The sequence below is a fragment of the Camellia sinensis genome, chromosome 8 (genome assembly GCF_055761805.1).
Source record: "Camellia sinensis isolate YWXY chromosome 8, ASM5576180v1, whole genome shotgun sequence".
NCBI lineage: Eukaryota > Viridiplantae > Streptophyta > Magnoliopsida > Ericales > Theaceae > Camellia > Camellia sinensis.
The window spans coordinates 133,645,646-133,654,810 of NC_138968.1; the positions used below are offsets into that span (position 1 = coordinate 133,645,646).

A 9,165-nucleotide genomic window follows, 5' to 3' on the forward strand; every position below is an offset into this window, starting at 1 on the left:
CACTCCATGATACCAGGATTAATGGTGTTTTAAGTAGTGTCGATAAAATTTCAACTCTCTCAATAATATTCGCGCTTTTTATTTCTTTAAGTTCTTCCATCCTCATTTCCATAGAACATACAAAACCACTTGAATGTAGTGAGCAAGATCAGATTTCCCGTAGTTTTAATTTAAACATTCTCAAGTTCTGTAGTGAAGGGGAAGAAGATAGATACTTTGTGAGAGTATGTGAGTTTTCTCATGATTCAATTAAAACAAGAGAACATCTATATAGTGGGTTACAATTCAAACTTTATTGTCCAAAAGATGTGTCAATGAATAGTAAATTAAGTTTGAAGAAGGAATAAAGCCGGCTTATATTTTGGGCAAATTTAGTTCCATTTTATGACTAATTAATTTGGTAAAAATTCACATTCTACTTGCCATGTTTTACCCCTTTGCTTTCTGGAACCTACTGATCTTTCTTTCTTTTTAAGATGGGTGGATAGCTTCTGTCTACCCCTTTCCATTTTCAATTCCTTCTAGCAGATATGGTATGATAGCATGGCAAGTGTGGACTGCAGTTACTCAAAAGTGGCTAACAGCAATACAAGCAAACTATTTTAAACAGATAAATAAGAATAATGTTTGAGGGCCCGAAATTAGGGGCTCGAATTTGGCTCGTTTTGGGTTTTGATTTTTTTTTTCTTCCTTTTCTTTTCTTCCTTTTCTTTCTTCTTCTTCGTTAAGTTGAACAGAGGTGAGAGAGAGAACACAGAGGCGAGAGCGAGAACGCAGGTCGTCGTCGTCGCAGCTCGTCGGCGTCCCAGCTCGTCGGCCGATCTCGCAGCTCATCCCTCGTCGCTCGTCGGCATTGCAGCCCCGCCTCCACCTTTGCCTCCACCCGCCTCTGCCTCCACCTCCACCTCCACCTCCGCCCGATTTTGTTGGCTCCTCCAGTTCTTCTTCTCCTCCTCCTCCTCCTTCTTCTTCCCCCTAATTTCGAGCCAAATTCGAGCCCCTATATTCGGGCTATGTATCATCTCTCGATAAATAAATGATAAGCATCATAATCTTTGATGTTCTGAAATTATTCCCTTGTTCTGCGAAGCTTCAAAACATCACAAGCTCATAGAGCTAAAGAATGTTACCTACTTCAGTGTTGAGGTTGACTTGCCAAATACTATGAATACACAGACATGAAGAGTAGTTGCAAGCAAGCCTGTTTAAGTAGTTGCTACTGCAGAGCTGCTCTATTTTGTTCAAGTGAAGTATCCAATAAAAATTCAAGTGGAAAATGCTCCATATAAATTAATAGAGATCATCTCAATAAAGGTCAATATAAAGTGCAGGTTAAGTCAATAATCAAATTTGTAATCAAACTGGTATCCAGCGTTAGAGCATTTTTTCAGTCTCTTTATTATAATTTCTATCTGTGTGTTTCCTTTTCAAGGTAGAAAAGAGGAACTGATGAAACCGAGGAGGATTATTTAGATCAAGAAGTGCTGGGAATGCCCATGAGATTCTCTTACTGTGAGGTCAAAGTCACTGATAAAACTTCAAAAGGAAACTTTGGCAAGGATGATATTGGTCTTTGAAGGAACTCTCTTCTAAGCAATGGCAAAACCAAAGTTGCAATGCAGCATCTTGATGGCTTAGGCCATGTCAAGAAGTCTTTTTCTAGGCTGAACAAGTCAAGATAATAGGCAGCGCTCGCCATGTGAACTTGGTGAGATTGGTGGAACATTGTGTCGAGAAATCAGAGACTTTTAGTCTATGAATGGAACATCGTAAGAGTATCTGGTGCAGCTTCTATTTACAACTTATACGACAAATAATTTTTTCAACAAAAAAAAAAAAAAGAAAAAAAAGAAAAAAGAAAAAAGAAAAAAGAAAAATTTCATTATTGAAATGCGAGGGGAAGGTGTCACGGTATTGGAAATCCTTTGTGGCTGGAAAAATTTAGAGGGTGTACTTGTCAATTCCACCAGTACGAAGAACACTAGAAGCTGTTGGCCACTGCTCTCTGCTACTCCATCCGTTGCTGTCATCTGTGCTTTGTTACAAGATGTTGGGTGAAATTTTATACAATAAACCATCTATATTTCTATAAATATGTAAATCAAAAGTAAAGAAAATAAATCTTGGCTTGTCATTATGCGAGGTACATAATCGCTTTTTTAAAGTATTAATAGATAATGCACAACTCCAGGATACAAACAAAATTACTATTAGTACTTATGACGTTTGCGCAAATAGAAAAAGGTTAAGAAACCGTTTATAATTAGAAATATATATGAAAATAAAAATAAAAAAACAAGAGAAGAAAAACAAATTAAAATGTTGAAAGTTAATGTCTTATATAGACATTGTATTGTATTTAGGGATGGCAATGGGGATTAATGGGGTGGATATTAATTTCCCATCCCCATTCCCCTATAATAAATTTTCCCCATTCCCCATTCCCCATTCCCCATTCCCCATGGGTACCACCCTCCCCATTTCTTAATGGGTTTGGATTTTTCCCAACCCACTTTAATTCCCATTTTTATTTTATTTTTATTTTTTATATTTAATGTTAACAACTTTTTTTTTTTTTTAAGGTTCACAACAAAAGCTAAATGTACCTTCAATTTTTTTTCTTTCTTTTTTAATATATTTAATGTTAACAACAATTATTTTTTTATTTTTTTATTCTTTATTTTAAGGTTCACAACAAAAACTAAATATACATTCAATCTTTTTTCTTTCTTTTTAAATATATTTAATGTTAATAACCTTTTTTTTTTTTTTTTTAAAGGTTCACAACAAAAGTTAAATGTACCTTCAATCTTTTTTCTTTCTTTTTAAATATATTTAATGTTAACAATTTTTTTTTTTGTAAGATTCACAACAAAAGCTAAATATACCTTCAATCTTTTTTCTTTCTTTTTTAATATATTTAATGTTAACAACTTCTTTTTTCTTTTTTTTTCTTTTTTTTAAGGTTTTAGCTAAATATACCTTCAATCTTTTTTTATTTCTTTTTTAATATATTTAATGTTAACAACTTATTTTTTTATATTTTTTTAGATTCACAACAAAAGCTAAATATACATTCAATCTTATTTATTTTATTTGGTTCAACAACAAAATCAAATACACATTAATTAATTAATTAAAAAGTTTGTTTTATAATAATCAAATATATAATTTTGAGACAATCAAATAAGTTTTAGTAATTAAAAAAAAATGTGAAAGAACGTGGAAGATTAAAAAAAAATTACAACCATCTCTCTCTCTCTCTCACTCTTTTCCCCTACATGTTATAAGAACCTGTTTACAATATTATAAGAGTCTGTTTGAAGAAATAAAATGTGAAAGAACCTGTTAGACATTAAACCATCTTTCTCTTAGCAAATTTGAACTATTCATTTTAATTTATCCAAAATCTAATTATACCTTTTAACAAATCTGAACCACTCATTTTAAGATATCTATGTCTTACCACACCCAATCCATCCTCCATCTTCTTCCTTTAGTCCCCCACGAATTTTGTTGTTTGTTACTTTTAAAAAACAAAAAATATTTTTTCAATTAAATTTTTACTAATTTCGCAACACCATCACCACTATTCTCACCTTCACCACAGCCACGACCATCACCATAGCCACTACCATCACTACCGCCATCACCCCCACCACTATGTTACAATCTCTACTTTCACCTTCGTTTCATCACCACCACCACCACCAAATATAAAAAAATGTATTTTTAATTTTTTTTATAAAAATATTTTTCATTAAAAAAAATTTTCTATCTAAATAAATGAAGCATAACATTGGGAAACAAGTTGATTTCAGTTAAATCTGTTCATAACTAAGAAAAATTCTTTTATTTAAAAAAAAATTATCTAGTAAGACTTTGTATCCCCTTTTTGTTTTTCCAGCACATAAATCTTTGTACCCATCTTTTCTAACCAATCACGACTCATGCTTGTTTCGATTCTCTACAATTTTCCTATTTTCAAATACATTCATATATATATATATATATATATATGTTGTATAAATTGTGTGATAACATAAAACAAATAGATTCATACTCGTTAATTGAAATTTTAGAACAAGCAAACCATTCTAAAAATTACAATACATAACAAAATAAAATAACATAGAAAAGCAAACCGAAACATGCACTAGACAATATCCTTAATTTTTTTAAATAAATTAAAAAAATTCTAGATATGCATAAAATTTGACAAGAATAATGTGACAATATTAATTAAAGTGTATTTGATTTTATTGTTGAGCCAAATAAAATAAAATAAGATTGAATGTATATTTAGCTTTGGTTGTGAATCTTAAAAAAAAAAATGATTGTAAACCTTAAAAAATAAAAAATAACAATAAAAAAATAAAATAAAAAAGATTGAATATATATTTAGCTTTGGTTGTGAATCTTAAAAATTAAAAAAAAAAATGGTTGTGAACCTTAAAAATAAAAAATAATAATAATAAAAAAATTAGAGGTATATTTAGCTTTGGTTGTGGATTTAAAAAAAAAAAAAAAAAAAAAAAAAAAAAAAAGAAGAAGAAGAAGAAGAAGAAGAAGAAGGAGGAGTTGGTTGTGAACCTGAAATAAATAAATAAATAAATAAAAGAAAAAAGATTGAATGTATATTTAGTTTTGGTTGTGAATCTTAAAAAAAAAAAAAAAAAAAATGGGGAAATTAGTGGGTATCCATCCCCAACCCATCCCCTGTGGATATTCAAAGAATATCACCTACCCTACCCAATGGATAAGAAAAAAGAGAAAAACCCATGTATTTGGGTTGGGTCTCCATGGATACCCACAGGGTAGGTTATCCATTGCCATCCCTAATTGTATTTTTATTAGGGACACATCCCTTAGTTTTAAAAGAACACATTTATTCGTTTAAATTTGAAACACTAAAATATTTTCAACACAAGAAACTTAAAATTTTAGAAACAATTACATGAACTTTACCATTGAAATAAATTGATGATGATTAGTTTTGAATGACGCTGCTTTTTTCCAAAAAAAGAAAAAGAAAAGAAAAGCAGGTAAATTTCCCTGATCTCTCTAAGAATTAGAGAAAATAAAACAAGTCTTATATTTTTAGCATATTATACCGACCTCCCTTTTAATTTGGGCAAAGGGACCAGAGTAATGAAGCTGATATAAAGATGTAATGATAAATAAAATAAAATTTGCATTTCAGTGTAAAACAGAAAGAAACGTCATTTTTTTTTTTTATTTATATGACTAATCGTATTGTTGACAAAAAAAAAGTACGAAGTGTTATATTAACTAAAGTTTTAGAAGTGTCCAATACAGTTATGTCAAATTTATATGATTTATTATATTATTTTCAAATGTCACAAGAGATTTGTTAATTCGCAATTGGCTAAAATTTTTAAAAAGTAAAAAAAAACGAATATAACAACTCAACCCATTATCTCTATTTTTGTACACGTCATTTTGTAAGAAATTAAAAAATTATTAAGAAAATCAATTTCCAAATAAATCCTTGTTATTAAAAAAAATCAAATTTGAAACAAAATTCATGTATAACACAGGTAGAAAATTAGTACAAGCAAGTAGCCAATGCGACCACCGGGGTGGTGGCGGCATGAAAAGGGGCTGGACTTCCACACAAGTGAGCAGAGCTCAATTCTTGGCGGCACAATTAGCAACCCGTTTATTAGGTGAAGCTAACCGTGCTATATTCCGCTCGCGTGACTCTACATCATGTGTTGGGGGTTGAAGAAGAATAAAAGAATTGAATAGTTTAGTCTAAAATGGAGACTAGCCTGTGTATATATACTGGTATAGTATATTTTACTTTCATTTTATCTTTTTCATTAAAATATGAACAAAAAAGTTCATAAATAATTGTGATTTATTAGAAATTTTATAATTAAATTATTTTAAATTTTCAAATTAAATGATTTTTCATAAACAAAATTATAAGTATACGATTAATAATTTTTACAATTAAAATTTTAAATTTTAATTAAGTTAAAATTATTTATAAAATTGTTGTTCATATTAAATAGGAAGGGTAAAATTAGGATAAGACACATCATTATGGAGTAATGGATTTTTTGAAAACTTTTTATTACAAATAGAATTAATTGTCCATATTAAAATTTGATAAGACTCATTAAAAATCTTAAGAGCAATATAAGACTTATTGATTATTTTCCCCCCAAAAAAATCATTCAATGCGACTGAAATTTTTATTTTTGGTTTGTTTTTCAAAACATGTAATTTGTTTCAATTTTAAAATTTTTTATATTAATAAAAGTCGAACTATAACTAAAAATTTATATTAAATTTTTTATACATTAGAAGATAAGTGACTAATACTACTCATTTTGTAATAAAAATTAAGAGGGGTAATAACTTTGACTTTTTTCTTAACTTATTTTTAATATGAAATTCTATAATTTTTTTTTTTTATAAAATCTTTTAAAATTTCATGTTAATCATTCATCTACACCAAATCGACAATATCAAATCGTAGCATGTTCCTTGTTTGTTTGGGAACCTAACCAACAAAGCTGAAAGATTTGATTTGGTGTTAATTTTTTTTTTTTTAAATAAAATTATTTTACATCCCAAATTATCATTCAAAAATCAATTTAACCTCTATTCTTTTAGGAAAAAACTATGGACATAAGAAAATGATATAATTTCATACTTTTTGAGTTATAACTAAAAAAAAAAAAAGTCATAACCAAGCACAAAAAAGTCATAACCAAATATTTTAAAATAATATCATAACTAAAGAAGAAAATTACGTAACTAATGATGTATATGGTATGGAGGTGTGCATAATAGAATTCTCCATTCTTTTTAATAAGATTAATTATATAATTGAACTATTTGCTTTTTGATCAATTTTATTTTCGCCATTAGTTGTGGTCTATAATCAAATAGAAGTTTTTCATGTAGCATCAAAATTTCATTTGAAATTTTATTTTATCCCTCAAACTAATAATTATAAGCTTACATTTCTATTTTATAGTCATTAGATATATAATGAAAATCTTTTATTATAAACTTGTTACAGAGATTATCAGAGTCTGATTTTTTTGTGCATGTATGAGCCAAGAAATGTGTGCTCCTTTTTTTTGACGTAACAAAAGGAGTGGGGAACGTAAACAACATTTCAAGGACTCATGCAATAATTCTTGTAATAGTGATTTAAGAGTGATTTGAAATGCATCTGTGTTGTTGTTGTTGTTCTTGTTGTCGTTGCACTAGTAATCAAGAAGAAGAAACAGAGTTCTAATGGATCTGTGTTGTTGTTGTTGTTGTTGCACTATTTATTATTATGTTACTGCTGCTGTTGCTATTATCACCTTTTTCTTATCCTTTTCACCTTTCTGCAATGCCCAACCTCCATCTCCTGCTGCTGTTAAAAGTGCTGCTGCTCCATTTACTGTTGTTTCTGGTGGTCCATCTCCACCTCCAACTCCACCTCCACCTCCACCTCCATCTCCTACTCCTGTTAAAGTTACTACTGGTATAGTCATCTTCCTCTTCCACCTCCACCTACATCTCCATCTCCTACTCCTGTTAAAGTTACTACTGGTATACTTCGTCTTCCGCTTCCACCTCCACCTCCTTCTCCATCTCCATCTCCATCTCCATCTCCATCTCCATCTCCTGCTGTTGTTGCTGCACCATCTCCATCTTCACCAGCAGATTCTTCTCAAAGAAAACCAAGGCAACTCATAATAATCATACTTGGGTCCAGTCTCGGAGCTTTCTTTGGTGTATTTTTTGTGGTTGCCTTATGCTTTTATCTTTTTAGAAATAAAGGAGAATCCAAAGAACTTGATGAATTCTATGTCGATCAAGTACCAGGGATGCCTATTAGGTTCTCTTACAAAGACTTGAGAGCCATGACATGCAATTTCAACGATAAGCTCGGGGAAGGAGGATTTGAATCAGTATTTCAAGGGAAATTAAGCGATGGCACCAAGATAGCAGTGAAGTGTCTCAATGGTTTTGGTCATGTTAAAAACTCATTCTTAGCTGAAGTTGAGACAATAGGCAGCATTCACCATGTTAATTTGATGAGATTAATTGGATTTTGTGCTGAAAAATCACATCGCCTTCTAGTTTATGAGTATATGTCCAATGGATCCTTGGATACATGGATCTTCCACAGGCACCAAGACCTCACTCTTGGGTGGCAATCCAGAAAGAAGATCATCATGGCTATAGCCAAGGGACTAACTTATCTCCATGAGGAATGCAGGCAGAAAATACTTCACCTGGATATCAAACCCCAAAACATCCTCTTAGATGAACACTTTAATGTGAAAATTTCTGATTTTGGATTGTCAAAACTAATTGATAAGGACCAAAGTCAAGTTGAAACAATAATGAGGGGAACCCCAGGCTACTTGGCTCCTGAATGGTTGAACTCAATTGTCACAGAGAAAGTAGATGTTTATAGTTTTGGTGTCGTGGACTTAGAAATGTTGTGTGGGCGCAAAAATTTGGATAGGTCTCAACTTGAGGAAGATATGCATTTACTAGATCTATTTAAAAGGAAAGCAGAAGAGGAACACCTTGTGGATATCGTTGATAAATACAATGATAACATGCAGATACATAGAGAAGAAGTTGTGGAGATGATGAGAGTTGCTGTGTGGTGTCTACAAAGTGATTTTTCAAGGCTTTCCATGTCAATGGTGGTTAAGGTCTTGGAGGGTTCTGTAGAAGTTGAAAACAATTTGGATTATGACTTCACAACTCCTGTGGCACGAAGAGCAATCAGAGCTGCCGGTAACCAAGAGGATGCCATTGGTGCTGTTGCTGGCCCATTATTTCCGTCAGTTTTATCAGGACCAAGATAAAGCAAGTAGACATCAACAAAAAAATATATTTGATTGTTTAAAGTATTTGAGTATTTCTTTCTCCCCCTTTTTTTTTTTTTGGACTAATAAGTTTTAGGATTTCAATTTATTAGTCTGTAATTAAACACTGATACAAGGGAAGAAAACTGTCAAAACATGTCTGGTACAGTTCCCCGTTCACACCACTCTTAGTTGGATGTGGTTGAAATTTGTAAAGACTTATCTAAGAGTTGTATTTCTACTTAATTTTGTGAAAGGCCCTTTAAAATTCCCTGTTCACACACCCACGTCCTCCCCAAATATG

General features: G+C 31.1%; 1 pseudogene; it reads left to right on the top strand.

Annotated features, from left to right (window-relative positions):
• The first annotated feature begins 7,281 nt into the window (after positions 1-7,281).
• Positions 7,282-8,861, top strand: LOC114275544 (G-type lectin S-receptor-like serine/threonine-protein kinase SD2-5 pseudogene; annotated as a pseudogene).
• Positions 8,862-9,165: the final 304 nt, after the last annotated feature.